This window comes from Triticum aestivum, chromosome 5B (assembly GCF_018294505.1).
Source record: "Triticum aestivum cultivar Chinese Spring chromosome 5B, IWGSC CS RefSeq v2.1, whole genome shotgun sequence".
Taxonomy (NCBI): Eukaryota; Viridiplantae; Streptophyta; class Magnoliopsida; order Poales; family Poaceae; genus Triticum; species Triticum aestivum.
Genome location: NC_057807.1, coordinates 522748021 through 522765403, shown reverse-complemented (window position 1 = coordinate 522765403; position 17383 = coordinate 522748021). Strand labels below are relative to the sequence as shown.

Here is a 17383-nt window from a genome sequence, read left to right as displayed (position 1 = left end):
GCAGTGCGAACTCGATTCACTATTCGGTGTTCTCGTTGACGACAACCCAAAACTCATGGAGTGACTATGATAGGGAAAGGTATTACTCCGACACAAATTCATAAGATGTAGTGCAATGGCATGATATCCTCGAGATACCAGGGAGATAATACTCGAGGGCATATCAAATTAAAGGTTGAAGTGGGGTGTATTGATCTATAGAAGACAAGCGATTTTACTTATCTGAGAAATGGAATCAAAGGAAGAAATTATGGTCGAAACCATGATTACAAAGGATCAATTCACAGATCCAGATGATATTTTCAAGGAAATAGTTATTATTACAAGAAGCTTCCATGATAGGATCTACACCGTGTCCATGGGCATGAACACAAAGGTTCAAGGTCGACTCCCACTTCGTCAATGCATAATCTTCCATTCACTTCTCATTTTTCAAAGAAGTTGTAATGTTTAAATTTTATCTAGCAAAACACCAGAAGAGTATGACTCGTGATAGCTCTCGGGTTTACCTAGATCTAGGAAGGCATAGGTTCAACCCTTAGGGGTATCTTGGGAAAATATACCACAACTTCGGAGTAAGTAACTCAAGCTCGGGAGCAGAGCATGGTTGACAAAAGCAGGGGATACAATTTACCAAAGGCATTATGTATCTGAGGAAAAGCTCACAAGGTTAATGAATACGAAGGACGGTGTCGGATAAAATCAAACAAAGGATCTGACGGTCCACAACAGAGCTGATGTGAGCATCGACACACAATCAGAGGAAGAATCAAGGCGAGGGCCTTAGATTATAGAAACAACTGACTAACTCAAAGCTCAAAGGTAAAGAATCATAATTTCCAAATCAAGGGCTCAGAGGCAAAAACTCTGATTAAGGATGGATAAGTTGAATAGACTTAGTGGTACATTCGACGACAACTTGATTGGTCGAGGACCAGCTCATGTTCAAAATGACGTCTGAGCCGGAAGGATGAATTCTAGGATCTCATTGAGGATTGCGAGCATTCGCAACATATCGAATCAAGTGACCCGAAATGATAGTGACAGAGGATGTCAATGGAGATTACTCGAAGTATGGAATTAACCATAATGTAGGAAGGCAAGGAAATCAAGAGCAATCAGCTGCTGAGGATTTTCAGAAAATCGAATGGTATTTCGAGGACTTATGTGAAACACATGAACGGGTAGGGATGAGCGGATACTCGACAAGTGCAAGGAATTATCCGTAGGGGTATTTATGTTGCTACTAACTGCAAGGCAATAGGCACAAAGTATTCTCGGAATATCCGAAGTATTTCAGGGTATCTTGTAATAACAAGAACAACAGGAAGTGAAGCTATGGACGACAAGTGTATGTAGTTCTCCATAAAGATTTATCGGTTGTAGGGATCGCAATGGCCAAGGGCACAAGGTTCTCGGGAAAGCATCAGAGAGTGTCTTCAGAATTTTTTGGTGCAGGAGGCGATCATCTGGCATGAAGGGGCTCTCCGGGAGGAAGTATTTTCGAGAACCTAAAGTTAGATTTTAGCAAAATCATTTAACCTGAATGGAACAGAGTTCAGAGTCCCAAAGTAAAGGTCGAGGAATAAAAGATCCTACTACCACCCAATGGCGACGTGGGCCCATGGGGTGCACAGCCATGTTAGTAAAATAGTTTTGTAATATCTAGACTCGACTTCGGCCTAGGAGTTGGAAAGGGGATTCCTACAGGCAGTTGGCTCTGATACCAACTTGTGACGCCCCCGATTCAATCGTACACTAATCATACACGCAAACATGTACGATTAAGATCAGGGACTCATGGGAAGATATCACAACACAACTCTACAAATAAAATAAGTCATATAAGCATCATAATACAAGCCAGGGGCCTCGAGGGCTCGAATACAAGTGCTCGATCATAGACGAGTCAGCGGAAGCAACAATATCTGAGTACAGACATAAGTTAAACAAGTTTGCCTTAAGAAGGCTAGCACAAACTGGAATACAGATCGAAAGAGGCGCATGCCTCCTGCCTGGGATCCTCCTAAACTACTCCTGGTCATTGCCAGCGGCCTGCACGTAGTAGTAGGCACCTCCAGTGTAGTAGTCGTCGTCGACGGTGGCGTCTGGCTCCTGGGCTCCAACATCTGGTTGCGGCATCCGAGAAGAAGAGGAAAATGAGGGAAAAGAGGGAGCAAAGCAACCGTGAGTACTCATCCAAAGTACTCGCAAGCAAGGAGCTACACTAGATATGCATGGGTATATGTGTAAAGAGGCAATATCGGTGGACTGAACTGTAGAATGCCAGAATAAGAGGGGGATAGCTAGTCCTATCGAAGACTACGCTTCTGGCAGCCTCCGTCTTACAGCATGTAGAAGAGAGTAGATTGAAGTCCTCCAAGTAGCATCGCATAGCATAATCCTACCTGGCAATCCTCCCCTCGTCGCCCTATGGAAAAGCGATCACCGGGTTATTTGTGGAACTTGTCTGGGTGTGTTTTATTAAGTATCTGGTTCTAGTTGTCATAAGGTCAAGGTACAACTCCGGGTCGTCCTTTTACCGAGGGACACGGCTATTCGAATAGATAAACTTCCCTACAGGGGTGCACCACATAACCCAACACGCTCGATACCATTTGTCCAGACGCACTTTCCTGGGTCATGCCCGGCCTCGGAAGATCAACACATCGCAGCCCCACCTAGGCACAACAGAGAGGTCAGCACGCCGGTCTAAATCCTATGCGCGCAGGGGTCTGGGCCCATCGCCCATTGCACACCTGCACGTTGGGTACGCGGCCGGTGAGCAGACCTAGCAACCTCCATTACAAAGGAAGTTGCGTTAACCCAGTCCAACCCGGCGCGCGCCGCTCAGTCGCTGATGTCACGATGGCTTCGGCTGATACCACGACGTCGAGTGCCCATATCCTTCCCGTGTAGTTGGTTAGTGTGTATAGGCCAGTGGCCAGACTCAGATCAAATACCAAGATCTCGTTAAGCGTGTTATTATGAAGCAACCGTGAACGCCGACCAGGGCCAGGCCCACCTCTCGCCTAGGTGGTCTCAACCTGCCCTGTCGCTCCGTCACATAGTAACAGTCGGGGGCCGTCGGGAACCCAGGCCCACCTCTACCGGGATGGAGCCACCTGTCCTTCTAGCCCCCACATCGGAATCACTTGCGGGTACTCAACGAGCTGACCCGACTTTAGTCACCATCTGTATAGTATGTATGTATAGTATATACCCGTGATCACCTCCCGAGTGATCACTACCCGATAGTATAGCATGGCAGACTGACAAGAATGTTGGGCCAATGATGATATACTAGCATCCTATACTAAGCATTTAGGATTGCGGTCAAGGTATCAATGACTGTAGCAACAATGATAGGCTATGCAACAGAATAGGAGTAACCGAACAGTAACATGCTACAGTACTCTAATGCAAGCAGTATAGAGAAGAATAGGCGATATCTGGTGATCAAGGGGGGGGGGCTTGCCTGGTTGCTCTGGCAAGAAGGAGGGGTCGTCAACTCCATTGTCATACTGGGTAGCAGCGGCATCGGTCTCGTAGTCTACCGGAGAGAAGAGGGGGAAGAAACAGTAAATACAATGCAAACATAACCATGACGATGCTTGACAAGACAATGAGCGATGTTAGGTGTGCCCTAACGCAGTAGTAGGTGATACCGGTGAAAGGGGGAAACATCCGGGAAAGTATCCCCGGTGTTTCGCGTTTTCGAACAGATGAACCGGAGGAGGAAAGTTGTGGGTTCCCTATGCTAGCGATGCGTGGCGGACGAACGGGCTGCGTATCTAGATTCGTCTCATCGTTCTGAGCAACTTTCATGTACAAAGTTTTTCCATCCGAGCTACGGTTTATTTTATATTATTTTTAAAAGATTTAAGCATTTTTAGAATTTTCTTAATTATTTTAAATCAACATTATCCGGAATAGTGTATGATGATGTCGTCATGACATCAGCATGACGTCAGCAGTCAATAGGACGTTGACTGGGTCAAACTGACGTGTGGGTCCCGCATGTCATTGACTGATTAATTAACAAGCAGTTAATTAGGTTAATTAGTGATTAGATTAATCTAATTATGATTAATTAAGTTAACTAATTCTTTAATTATTAATTAATTAATGTTTTAATTATATTTATTATATTTAATTCTTTTTTATATAAAAACATTCTGGGCATGGGGCCCCCCTGTCATAGGCCCAAGGGGGCTTAGTGGATTCGGGCGCTGGCGAAACGGGGCAGAGCCCCGGGTGGGCGGGCGCCGAGCACCCGACTGGGTGCTGCAGGTGCCGGCGGTCACGGGGCCGGCCAGCGAGGGGGCCATGGCCGCGGCGAGGTCAGTGGCCAGGGCAGCCGCGGTGGTGGTTGAGGGCGATGTGCAGAGGTGGCGGGGATGGCCGGAGCGGCGCACGGAGAGGGAAGGCTAGGCCGGAGCGAGACATGGAGAGGGAAGTGGCTGTGGTGGGGTGGCTCAGCCAGGGGGATGCGGGCGCAGCGGTGGGCCAGTGGCCGGAGTGTTCACGGGCGGCAGCGGCCGTGGGCACGTGAGGGCGCGAGCGAGCGTGAGTAGGGGGGGCAGCAGGGTCGAGCCGGAGCTTGGTGCTTGTGGTCTTCGGTGGTACGGCATGAAACTGACGGGCAAACAAAGGGGAAATCATGGAGAGCTCACAATGGGGATGTAGGGTTCAGGGCAGCGGGGTGTGGGGAGGAAGACGGGGACGGCCTCGTTGACGGAGACGACGTCGATGATGGAGTCCGGTGGGGCAGCTCCAGCGAGGGGTCGAGGAGGAGGACGGTGAGGCGGCATTCCGAGCGGTGTCGTCGTAGCTCCGGCGACAGTGTCAAGTAGTGATGCAGGCATGGGGATCGGGTGCGGGGATGGCCTCGTTGACGGAGACGACGTCGATGATGGAGTCCGGTGGGGCAGCTCTAGCGAGGGGTCGAGGAGGAGGACGGTGAGGCGGCATTCCGGGCGGTGTCGTCGTAGCTCCAGCGACAGCGTCGAGTAGTGATGCAGGCGTGGGGATCGGGTGCGGAGAGCTCCTCTCCCCGGCACAATGCATGCGTGCGTGTGTGTTGTGTGGTGAGACCTCCTATGTGATGCTCTCTGCGTCAAGTTGCTGCCGTTTCGCCCAGGCGTGGCTTCGACTGTGCCAGCCCATGAAGAGAGCAAACCGAAATTGAAAGCGCACTGAGGCTAAAATATATATAGGCTGTTGCCGGGATTCGAACACATGACCCACAACTATAAGTGCCGAGTACCTACCAACTAACCTAGCAGGTGTAGCTGTTTAAAAGACTAGCATCGATCCTAAAGAACCAAACATTTTGCGCAGATACGAATCAGTTTAGAAATTTCGGAAGCAATTTTTTTCCAAAAAATGGAATGTTCTGTGAAACGCAAACACTTTCCAAAATTTGTGAACAAAATTTTAAAAACTATAACATTTTATCAAAATAAAAACATTTTTTTGAAAATCTTCAACAATTTTTTGAAAGAGATTATTTTTCAAATTTCAAAACAAAATTTGGAAACGTGAACATATTTTGAAATTCCTGAACAAAATTTGCTAACACTATTTTATAGAAATTTGTGAACAATTTTTTAACTGGAACATTTGTTGAAACTCCTGAAAAAATGAAAACATGAACAAATTTTGGAATTTGTGAACAATTTTGGAAAATGGGGAATTAAAAAAATTGTAGAAAACATTCCAAACAATTTTTGTAAAACAACACCATTTTCTGAAATGCCCGAACAATTTTTGAAAAATGCGAGCATTTTTTGAATTTATGGAAAAAAATAAAACATGAACATTTTTTTGGGAATTTTATAAGTTTTGAAACGAACAAATTTTGAATATTCCGAACAATTTTCAAAAGAAACGACAAAACAGACAGAAAACACAAAAAAGAAAAAGAAAGAAGAAATAGAAAGAAGAAAAAGAAACAGAAAAACGAAAAAAAGAAAAACGAAAAACGAAAAAACCAAAGAAGAAACAGGAAAACCGGTCAAAAAGAAAAAACGGTTCAGGTAACCTTCTAGAAGGATCCCAAAACCGGCTGGCTAGATCTCCTATAATGGGCCAGCCCATTGAAAGCGATGCGGGGGTATGCCTGTGCGTTCTGTCGACAATTTGACGCAGTGAGCGGCGCATAGGGTTTTCCTTGTGTGGTGGCGGCGGGTGAGGGGGACAAGGGGATCGTGGGGGAGTGGGGGTGAGATTAGGGTTCAGTGGGAGGGGGGCCTAAGTAGGCCAGTAGGTGGGCCGGCCTGGCTAGCCCAGTGGCCAACTGGGCCGGTTGGCCCCAGGGGAGGGTTTGGTCTTTTTCTTCTTCTTCTTTTTTGTTTGTTTTAGTTTTACTTTTTGTTATTTATCTTTTTCTTTTTTTTACTTGTAGTTTCTTTAGTTTTTTAAAATAGGAGAATAGTTCCTAAATTAATGTCTCTAAATAACTCACCGCCTTAAAAAGTTTGGCCCCTAAATAAAATGTTTAAATATTTTATAGTTTATAAAAGGCATTTAATTAGATGTTTTAGCTATTGATTTAATTAGTTTAGTGCATTTAACCATTTTATAAAGTCTTGGTTTCTCCACCAATATCTCTTCTGAATTATTTGTCACAATAAGAACATTTTAGTTTTGACTTTTGAAAACTTTAATTGTTTGACTTGTTTTTGAATTTGGATTTTGAATCAGTTTTGATCTAACACGAGATTAGCAACAGTAACAAAGGTGACGTGCTATCATTAGCAGAGATTCACTGTAGCTTAATTACCCGGGCGTCACAGATAGCCACAAATCAAGATAGTACGGGTGTTTGGGTCAATTGATGGAAGCCTAGCCATGTGCCGCCTGATCTGCTCCAGGTATGTCAAACTAGGACTGATACACTTTAGAACAGTACACATGCGACCTAATGCAGCTACCTTAAGGCACTTGTACCGGTACAAGGTGTCTCCATACTTGAGCAGCCTCAGATAATCCATGGAAATCTTTCCAATGATATTTCGAGTCGTATTGATCTGACCCATGGCAAGTTTGTAGTGATCCATGTTGTACAACACATGAAGGAGATTGACATAGAAAGGGTGGATGTCATCCAGTCGGGGGAACTCCTCAATGATGGTGGACAACTTTTCATAGAAGTTCTGCTGAGTATAGCGAACCTTGCGCATATAGAACTGGCAAATGCGGTTGATAGCATAGCCCTTGTGGACAACAGTTGGCGTTTGCCTCTATATGCGGGACAACATTATGTCGATGAAGTCCTTCCCAGGAGGGACAACCGTGATTTTCTTGAAATTATACTGCACCATCTTGCCGGATGTAAATATTGGCTACTTATTCTTATAATACAAACATATGTCATATCAATCCAATACAGATAAACAGGTGAAAGAACTAATGCAAAAAAACAGGTGCAAGCAAATGCAAGAAAGCACAATTTCAAGAAAAAAAGACAGGGAGAAAACTAGCAATCACTACAAAAAAATACTATCAACGTGTAATCATGTGAACACTATAGATTCATGCCCAGCATTATCAGTGCATCCTTGTTACACACAAGGAAGACTTTGATTTAAAAATATTAGAGAAAAGGCTCACACCAGTTTCTTTGTTGATGGTTAAATTTAAGTACAAATAGTTGGCATCACAACCTAGAGACAAACTCTGGACCTTAGACATGCATACCGATCTTACATGAAAGGAAAAACATCTATATAGCTACATACCAGCAAGTCAAAACCCTGTTTCTTTGTTGGGAGTTAAAAATAGTTTAAGCACAAGTATAATCAGTTGCATCACACCAGGAGAACTAAACCAGGCCCTGAACCACTCAAAGTATCAATCAACACCTTATCTACATCAAATCAGCCAACCTTATTGAGCCGCTTGTTACAAATCCTACAGTCAAATAGGAGATGCATTCCACAAAACAAATTTAATAATTGCTCTATTCACAAACTCTTGAGAGATTCAACCAGGGATAAGCATGGACAGGTTGAGCTAGCCCACAAATCTACACAAGCAGTACAAGCCTAGAACCGCAACCATCCGCGAGGATCATCGTAGGTGCACAACTATGCGAGATGGTCAACATGCGAGAACGAACGCATAGAGCGGATGGGAATGTCCATCGACTTACGATTTGAGGCGGCGACGGGAGGAAAAGATGTGGTGGCGGCTCAGGTAGTCAGGCGGCGGTGGCAGCGGGAGGGATGGAGAATGCTAGGCTGCTGCATCTCTCTATGTGTGGGACGTGCGTGAGGTCAGTCGGTGTCTCTAACTGGGCTGAGAGTGGGCTGTAAACTCTGGGCCAGAATGTATTCGGCTACTTCGACTAATCGGTTTAAATTGCGCCCAATTCAGACAAAAGTGTTCCTCGGACAATTAGACGAAAGACTGGTTACCAGGAAGATGGGTGTTTCATCAAGCCAGCTTTTGGTCACGTACCGGTTTAAATATCATACCGATCGAAAAAAAAGTCAGTTAGTAGCATTGAAAAGCGAATTCTTATGTGCATGTACTCATAAAAAACCAAAAATATTGTTTTATTCGGTGTCGGTTTCGTTCTAGTTTTTGTTTGGTCAGGTTTTATGCCCACCCTAAGTGGAGGTTATGCCCATCTCTGCATTGCGACAGAGAGAGTGAAGAAGAGAAAAGAGGAGGGTTTAGCATGACTTTCTTCGAGGCTCTTATGTCTAGACGAATGGGCCATCCTCTCGGCCCATATAACAGTTATTATCCAGCCCATTTATCCCCTTCCCATGGCACTGGAGGCGGTACTCTTTTTGGAATCTAGCACAACCCACCTCGTCAGTGTTATATCTCGCCTACTGCAAGATGTAGCATTGGCTCAACTACAACATAGTGAATGGACCAGCCCAATAAGGGAGGCTATACCTTCGATTTTTGATTCACTTTTTCGTTCATTTCGTCTATTTTCTTCCATTTTCTGTGTTTCTTCACGGTTTTCAGTTTTTTGAGCTTCTTATTTTAAATACATGTCTACTTTTTCCCAATGCACATTGTACATTTGTTTTATAAACGTGAAACCTTTTTTTGGTACACGTTGAACATTTTTCAAATATACGATGTATAGTTTTTTAATACATGTTTTGAATACATTTTTTGAATGCATATTAAACATCTTCAAAATTGACGTTGAACATTTTTTGAGTGGTACGGAACATTTTTTAAACTATGCAACATGTTTTACATTGTGTGATCTTTTTTAAATGCCACCAAGACATTATTGAAGTGCGTGACGTTTTTTAAATGTCTCAAATAATTTTCTAAATGTTAAGAAATAAATGTTCTTTAAATTACGCAGACATTTATTACAATTTCTAAACATTTAAAAAAATTAAAACATTTTTTAAACGCCTAAACATTTTTCAAATGTCACGAACATTGTTTTTCGATATTTCAAACAATATAAAGAATTGATCGAACAATTTTTTTACGCTATTAACATTTTTAGAATGTGTGATGAACGTTTAAGTAAAATATTTTTTAAAATATACATTATATGTTTATAATATTCGAAATGTAAACTAAATAAAAAGAAACTGCTCTCATTCGGTCGCTAACCATTGGGGAACGCTTTCTCACTTACACTATTAGGGAAAACCTAGTAGTATCGTGGGGTTTTGGTACAGCAGTAGCATGGCTCGACGCGCTACTAGTACGACGCTACAGCTAAAGCTCACGCGCTACTACTAACTCAGGTCGCTACGTAGCGCACCTAGGACCCAAGCTACTACTATCGTCCGTACTGCATTTCTCTATTGTTTTATAGTGTATTTATGCATCGTTATGCAAGTTTTGATACACTATCAATTTAGAGATTATTATATCATAATGATATAACAATTCAACATCATCATCATAATAAGAAATCATCATCATAGCCATCTAACAAATCATCATTCTAGCACATCACTCATCATCATAATAAAACAACTCATCCTGGATGACTTGGTCATAACCAACACTAGTTAATTGTTCTTAGCAGATGATCATGAGTACTAGTTAGGACCTGTTACCCTCTCTAAGTTAAAATAGCATAAAATAGGATAGCTCCTGACTTTCCATTATGGAGAATGGAGATCATCCTGTCTCCAGTTCCTGGGCTTCACACCATGTTGCCTCCAAGTGGCTGTTGGAAATATGCCCTAGAAGCAATAATAAAATGGTTGTTATTGTATTTTCTTGTTCATGATAATTGTCTATTGTTCATGCTATAATTGTATTAACTGGAAACCATAATACATGTGTGAATACATATACCACAACATGTCCCTAGTGAGCCTCTAGTTGACTAGCTCGTTGATCAATAGATGGTTATGGTTTCCTGACCATGGACATTGGATGTCATTGATAACGGGCTCACATCATTAGGAGAATCATGTGATGGACAAGACCCAATCCTAAGCATAGCACAAGATCGTGTAGTTCATTTGCTAAGAGCTTTTCTAATGTCAAGTATCATTTCCTTAGACCATGAGATTGTGCAACTCCCGGATATCGTAGGAATGATTTGGGTGTACCAAACATCACAACGTAACTAGGTGGCTATAAAGGTGCACTACAGGTATCTCCAAAAGTGTCTATTTGGTTGGCACGAATCGAGACTGGGATTTGTCACTCCGTATGACAGAGAGGTATCTCTGGGCCAACTCAGTAATGCATCATCATAATGAGATCAATGTGACTAAGTAGTTGGTCACGGGATCATGCATTACTGTCGTGGAATTGTCACGGCAGATGTCCTCTTGCAAGGACTTAGTCGCGAGGCCAACGCATCTATGTGGTAGCTTGAGAGGGGTTGGGCGGAATCGAGAGACGCTAGGCGGATCATCACACAAGACGAGGATTTAGACAGCTTTGGGCCCCGGGAAACATCATCCGGAATAGCCCTACATGCTGTTTGAGGCTAGGTTTCATTATGCTCATCGAGAGTAGCCACATCAGCCGGCTCCCCCTTGGTGTCTAGCCCTAGATATTGTTTCTTGTTACTTGTCCCTCTTTGGGGTGCCCTGCCCCTCCTTTTATAAGTTAGAGGGGCGGGTTACATGTGGAGTCCAAATAATATTAGGACTAGCCTATCTTCTACTACAAGCCGGATACAAGTTCGGGTCTTGATTCCTTGTAAGGAAGATATTCGTCACGCCTTTCCTCTTAAGCCAGCCTACCATAACGTAAGCCGGCCTCCTGGGCCTTGAGGCTCCTGGGCCCCGGGTCTTGTCGCTCCTTTGATCCGCTTGCCAGGTCACCCATAAGTCGCCAGGATCGGGAGGGTCACTTAGTGTGTCGTCCAGCCAGGGCAGGTCTTTAGTGAGTCACGAAGTCCGACCGGGTTATACTTCCGGCCGGGTTACACCGCGGGCTATATCCCCGACATTAGCCCCCAAGTTTAGCTTGGATTTATCCATGGTAAACTTATGTTGCAAAATAAACACAAGAACAAATTTGACAGGTTATGCTCCGGGTTACGATTTCTTGTAAACCGGCACCTGAACATCCTTAAGTCCTTGTCATTTCCTTCTTCTAGAAAATCCGGGTCAATAGACCAGCTTCACAATCAATTTGCTTGTAGAAGAAATATTGTAAACAAATAATCCATTTGAGTCGGCTTCCAAAGCGCCGGCTTAAAAATATAGGTCTTGAACGACTCATCTGATTTTCAACCGGCTTAAAGATGTAGATCTTGCCGAGTTATAATTTCCAAAATCTCCGGGTTATAAAAGACTGATGATGTCGAGTCATAATTGTTGTTGACACCGGGTCATGTAATTGATCTTCCTGATTTACTCAAAGCTGAGAATTTGAAGATATTCCTTCTTTATATGCATAATACCTGTAGCCCCCAAGTCTTAAGAGGAGAACATAGTGATAACTTAAGACTTGCTTCAATATAAGTGTTGCAACCTTGAAGAAATCCGGGTTATTCATCTCAATCATTAGTCATAAAACTGAATATTCCACATATGTAACCCCCAAGTGCCGGGTTGTCATGCTTGCAGCAACCCGGGACTTGTAATTGCCTTATGCTCGTAAAATTTCAACCAGTGTAGCCCCCAAGGGCCGGGTCATTATGCAATAATGAGCAGGGACTTCATAAATATGATCATGTAGACTTGAACAGCAACATGTAGTCCCCAAGGGCCGGCTTAGTAAGATAATACTGAGCTGGGACTTTATATATACTTCATTGAAAATAATATCATATGATGTAACCCTCACCATGGGGCTCGAACCCACGTCCATAAGGTTAAGAGCTTTGTACTCTACCAACTGAGTAGTGGACCTTTCAATATAATGGATTAAGACTTGTGTACCTTGAATTGTTGACAGGAGCAATTGGTAGCCCCCAAGGGCCGGCTCATTACGATGTGATGAGTCGGGTCTTCAATAAGGTGAGCAAAAATGACTTTGCATTAGCCCCCAAGTGTCATGGTGCATGCTTGCAGCGACATGAGACTTGCATATTTGATGTAACCTCAATTTGAATATTGTAGCCCCCAAGTGCCCGGTCGTAAGCCAGCAGCGACTCGGGACTATTCCTTCCATTGTAGAATAAATCATATCCATTAATAAAATAATAGCCATTGCACCAAAGCGACTTTGAACACCTCATCTGTTGATAAGTAAATCCAGAGTTTAAATACCCGGCGGCTCTTGGTCGGTGGCGATTTAATACACCTCCATTGTAAGCCGGAATTTTTATAACCTGGCGGCTTATAGCCTTTGAGAAAAATCCAGGACGGATAATCATTTTGGAGCATCAACCTTGGTAATGAGCTTGAACTTAATCATTTATATGTCATATTTATGCAAATCCCGCAAAGAGTTTAAACAACATATGCCCTGGCGACTTAACGTCAAAAGCCAGGGTGGGTAATTACCCAAATGTAGTCTTATCCTGCACACAAGTAGATCACAAGATCCCTATGATCCTTTGAATGATACCACCAGCTTATGTGACCCAGACAGTGAAGTGGATAACTCAACTCTGTAAGAGCCGGCACATATGATATTTGTGACAACTCAAATACTTGTAATTGTATAAAAACAGATCAAATTTTTGAGGCTTCTGATTCGAATACGATCAGTAAACTGTCCCAAAGGGGTTAAGCTAAGATTCGAATACGATCATATAGCCCCCAGTGGCGTTGGCGATGCCGATCAAAGTGGGTATCGACAGCTATGTTTTCTTAGGTTCGAATACGACCTAAGTTTGAACAGGAAGCCCCCAAATGACCTTAAGAGTTGTTTAGCGACGCTGATTCGAATACGATCCACGTCGATTCCCAAAGGGGTTGAGCTATGATTCGGATACGATCAAGAAGCCCCCAAATAGGTTCAGCAGTTTGCTAATCAAAAGGGTATCGACAACTATGTTCTCTTTGGTTCAAATACGACCTATGTTTGAACAGGAAGCCCCCAAATGACCATATAAGTTTTGGCATTGCGCCGATCAAGAGGGTACTGATAGCTATGCCCGATGAGCAGGAAGCCCCCAAGTGACCATAATAAAATAAGTCGTAAGGCATGATACCTATGTTTGAACCGCGCATCATGGCAGCAAGTTCTTTTTAATCTTTCTGAAAACTCGAACTTGCGAGAGATTAATTCTTTTTGAACCGGAAGTTTAAACCGGATTTGAAAGCCTCAAAACTTTGAGAGAGATAACTTTACCTTGAGCCGGATTTGAACCGGATTTGAGAGCTTCAAAACCTTGCGGCAAATAAATTTCCCTTGAACCGGTTTTTAAACCAGATATTAAGTGTCAGTGCTTTGTGGGAGAGAGATGTCTCTTGGACTGTATTTTAAATCGGAATCTGCATTTTGAGCCGGAAATTTTCCTGACGGCTCTTAAATATTTGCCAATAAAGCAGTAGCCTCCAGGGTCGGGTTATCTTCCCTTCAATGACCCGGAGTTCTTGAATTCATTGAAATCGGCTAATTTTGCCGAGGCATACCATTGTAGCCCCCGAGTCTCAAGATGACTCGAAGAGTTGGCTTGAGATTCTCCATATTTGACCATAGCAGAAGGCGTATATCATTGGCATTGATAACGCGATGTGAATCCATAGAAGGTTGAGGTGACTGTGGCGGTTTATAAATGATCCCGTATGAACCATGTCAGCAACTCGGCCAATGGTTCCTTCCAACTGGCTGTTTGAAGTTAACCAAACCATAGTGGCAGCGACTTGTGCGCCTGTCCAATGAGCCATCCAGTGTAGACGGCGGCTGATAATATATTATAATTTGCCTCTAATTTGTTGGAAGAAAACCGGGCTTCCCAAGCAGTGACTTGCTCATACTCAATAAACAGCTCATGCAGACAGGTGCGGCTCAGTGTGTTGATGTAGACCCAGCCGCGAGAGACGGACGGTAAAGACGACCGTAGCCTCAGAGGCGGTACAGACAGATGAGTCGGTCGCGGCGTTGTAAGCTGGCGCAGACGGGTGAGTCAATCGCAGGCGCGGTAAGCCGCACGGACGGGCGAGTCAACCACGTTGTTGTTGATGTAGTGAACAATTGTCCTGCATCAACAATAATGCACACCAAGGCAAAGATAAACTGTTCTTTGACAAAGATAATATGTGTGCAAGCCAAATTAATTGTTCACATAAAAATTGATATGTGATATTAAAACAGACTGGACGAATATCACCTGATTAGTCCGCACAACGACAGATGAACCATGCGCAAATCCAAAATCATATACGAAGGCACCAGCGGTATGAATGTGCTATTATTTGATTCTCCATGAAATTCTACCAGCTCCAATCATTTCATCCAATTATGAGACGGAGGGGGTAACTTTTAGCTCCACGTAATGTGTATGTAGGGTCAAAGCATGCCAGCACCTTTATCCTTTTCTGTCTGACTCTGGTCATCACGTAATTAGTAACCACTTTTTTTGACCGCGGCCTCAGAACCAAAAGGTAATACGGAGACGCTTGGAACTATTCTTTTTAGCCGGCTGAATTTTTCCATTGCCATTCAACTCCATCAGGTGATGCACATCTCTCTACGGGCCTGACCAATTCATCCTTATCACTTTATTCCGTGAACGCCATTCACACGTTCTCGCCCCATCTTTTCATCAAGAGTACTAGCACACCCTTTCCTCTGCATCTCATTTTTCTTCAACTCTCGGTCCTACTGGCTGCGCGCAGAGACGGAGTGAAGAAGAGCTCATGCGCGGGCCTCGGTGGCGGTTTAAGGCTGCAGCAGGAGCACTCCAAGCCGGGCTTGGCTCACACTGACGGGGGGAAAGACAAGGCCGCGGGCGAAACCCGGCGAGGCAAAGCAGCAGAAGGAAATGGCTGGCGTCTCGTGGTGACGACGGCTTGGTGTCAGCATGGCGAAGCCAGCAGGAGGCCAGCGCGGACGATCCGCAAGAGCGGCATTAGGCACCGGCTAAAGCAGGGTGGGTCGTGGCTGCGGCGGCTCGGGCACGCGGGCGCCGGGCTGGAACAAAGGTGGGATGAGGCCGCGGTGTCCTGGCCCTTCTGTAGTTAAGGCGGGACGATCCACGGTAGCAGAGTAAGGCCGCAAATGTGGCGGTTTGCGGCGGGGGCTGCGGCGGCTCGGCGCACCGGTGAAAACGGCAGAAGAAACAGGCCATCCGGGCGGCTCAATAGGCGGAGACTGCTCGAGGATGCGGAGGCGGCGGGAGGCCGTAGCGGTTCGCAACAGGCGGGGCCTGCGAGGCAACAATGACTCATGGCGAGGCCTGCGAGGCAACAGCGATTCGGGAATGAGCGGTTTAGTGCGAGATGAAGGCAAAGCCGTGCACAAGGCTGTGGCAGACACGACACGAGGCGCGAGCAGAAGGCATAGAGCCGGTGGGCTTGAAGCAGCGGTGAGGGCCGTCAAGGCCGGTGCAAAACACAGTGATGGCGGCTCGATGTGGACGGCTCATCGGCCGGAGCGATACGCGGCGACGGCGGCTCAATACAAAGGCACTTAGAGCAACGGCTTGACGCAGAGTCCGGTGGTGACGGCCGGCGACTCGCAGCAGAGACTCTGGTCACAGAGGCGGCGAAACCCGGCATACGACGGCTCGCTGATGGTGATTATGCGGAGGTAAATTCGCGCGCGGTGGGGCCGGCAGCTCAGAAGAGCACGTAGAGGTGCAGGCGGGCCACAGCGGCGGAGGCTCAGGCACGTCGAGCGGCTGAGGCAAACCACGAAACTGAAGCAGAAGTGGCGCATGCCCCGCGGCAACTTGGCCGGGGCAGATGATCCACGGCGAAGGCGCTGGCGAGCAGGAAACAGAGGCAGACCGGACTCCTCTTGCGGGTCGTGGTTGATCTGATAACTTCCCCCCTTTTTCTTTTTAACCAACTCGGATGAGGACTGCTCTGACACACCTGCTTCGATTGATGGAAACTGCTAATCTTGATGGATCACCTGAGGTGGTGGTTCATCCTGGCGAAACCGATTTCTTGCATGTCTCGGCGGCTTAGGGCGTGGCGATGCACAGACGGAACCCCAAATTCTCAATCGCAATCGTGTACATGCCGTCGCTCAAAACTTCTTCAATCTTGACTAATGTACTCGCAGTCGATGTTGGTTCTTTCATGCCGGCTCTTGTTGATCCGGCAGGTCATAGCTTCTCGATCCTTAAAAAAGATCCCTTCAAGAACTCAAGACCACCGTGCGCGAGCCCCAGGTGGGCGCCAACTGTCATGGAATTGTCAGGGCAGATGTCCTCTTGCAAGGTCTTAGTCGCGAGGCCAACACATCTATGTGGTAGCTTGAGAGGGGTTGGGCGGAATCGACAGACGCTAGGCGGATCATCACACAATGCGAGGATTTAGACAGCTTCGGGCCCCGGGAAACATCATCCGGAATAGCCCTACATGCTGTTTGAGGCTAGGTCTCATTATGCTCACCGAGAGTAGCCGCATCAGCCGGCTCCCCCTTTGTGTCTAGCCCTAGATATTGTTTCTTGTTACTTGCCCCTCTTTGGGGTGCCCTGCCCCTCCTTATATAAGTTAGAGGGGCGGGTTACATGTGGAGTCCAAATAAGATTAGGACTAGCATATCTTCTACTACAAGCCGGATACAAGTCCGGGTCTTGATTCCTTGTAAGGAAGATATTCCTCACGCCTTTCCTCTTAAGCCGACCTACCATAACGTAAGCCGGCCTCCTGGGCCTTGACCCTCCTGGGCCCCCGGGTCTTGTCGCTCCTCTGATCCGCTTGCCAGGTCACCCATAAGTCGCCAGGATCGGGCGGGTCACTTAGTGTGTCGTCCAGCCATGGCAGGTCTTTAGTGAGTCACGAAGTCCGGCCGGGTTATACTTCCGGCAGGGTTACACCACGGGGTATATCCCCGACAATTA

At 45.6% G+C, this 17383-nt stretch overlaps 1 pseudogene; it reads right to left on the bottom strand.

Moving 5' to 3' along the window:
* Nucleotides 1–7328, bottom strand: part of LOC123114949 (nucleolar GTP-binding protein 1-like) — a 28477-nt pseudogene extending 21149 nt beyond the window's left edge.
* Between the last annotated feature and the right edge of the window lie 10055 nt (nucleotides 7329–17383).